Source organism: Camellia sinensis, chromosome 12 (assembly GCF_055761805.1).
Source record: "Camellia sinensis isolate YWXY chromosome 12, ASM5576180v1, whole genome shotgun sequence".
Lineage (NCBI taxonomy): Eukaryota > Viridiplantae > Streptophyta > Magnoliopsida > Ericales > Theaceae > Camellia > Camellia sinensis.
In genome coordinates, this window is record NC_138972.1 from 50,167,179 (window position 1) to 50,168,506 (window position 1,328).

Sequence of the window (1,328 nt, forward strand, 5' to 3'; positions counted from 1 at the left end):
GTCATGCTTTCTAAATTTTTCCAGAATCTTCTCAACATAGTGATATTGAGATAAAGCATATCTTTCAGATGTTCTAGTAATTTTTATTTCTAGAATTACATCTACTATTCCCAGATCTTTCATGTCAAATTTTTTGTTCAACATTTTCTTTGTGGATTTAACCATGTCATTATTGCTTCCAATAATGAGCATGTCATCCACATAAAGACAAACTATGACATAGCCTTTAACATAGACATATTTGTCACATTTGTTTATCTTAAAACCATCCGAAAGCATCGCGTGATCAAATTTTTCATGCCATTGTTTCGGAGCTTGTTTAATCCATAAAGGGATTTGACAAGTTTACAAACCTTTTTCTCTTGGCCAAGAACTTGAAACCCTTCTGGTTGTTCCATATAGATTTCCTCATCTAACTCGCCATTCAAAAAAGCTGTTTTAATATCCATTTGATGTATTTCCAGATTATACAAAGCTGCAATCGCAATCAACACACGAATAGATGTTATTCTTGTCACTGGTGAATAGGTGTCAAAATAATGAAAGCCTTCCTTCTGCCTGTATCCCTTAACAACAAGCCTAGCCTTGTATTTATCTATTGAACTGTCTGCTTTCATTTTTTCTCTTGAATATCCACTTATATCTAAGAGGTTTACATCCTGGTGGAAGATCCACCAGTTTCCAAGTATGATTTTGCAGTATTGATTCAATTTCACTATTCACAATCTTTCTCCATAATGACATTGCTTCCTTGAAGTTTTTAGGCTCATTTTCTAACAGGTATGTCAGAAAATCTGGACCAAATGATTCAGAGATCCTAGCCCTCTTGCTACGTCTAGGTTCATCTACGTCATTATCATTTTGGTCTTCACCTACTACCCATAGCAGTATCCAAAGTTATTTTATTTGAACTTTTCTCTTCAATTCCTTGCAAGGAAAAATGTGTTCAAAAAATGATGCATTCCTTGACTCAATAATAGTGTTTACATGCATATTAGAATTTTTAGATCTATGAACTAAAAATCTATATACACTACTATTATTTGCATATCCAATGAACACATAATCAACAGTCTTTGGTCCTATCTTAGTTGTTTTGGGTCTAGGGACTGCAACCTTGGCCAAACACCCCCACACTTTGAGGTAATTATAAGTAGGTCGTTGACCTTTCCATAATTCATAAGGTGTTTGATTGAGTTTCTTGTGGGGTACCCTATTAAGGATATAGTTAGCAGACAAAATTGCCTTCCCCCACAAGTTCTGAGGTAACCCTGAACTAATCAGCATGGCATTCATCATCTCTTTCAGAGATTGATTCTTTCTCTTAG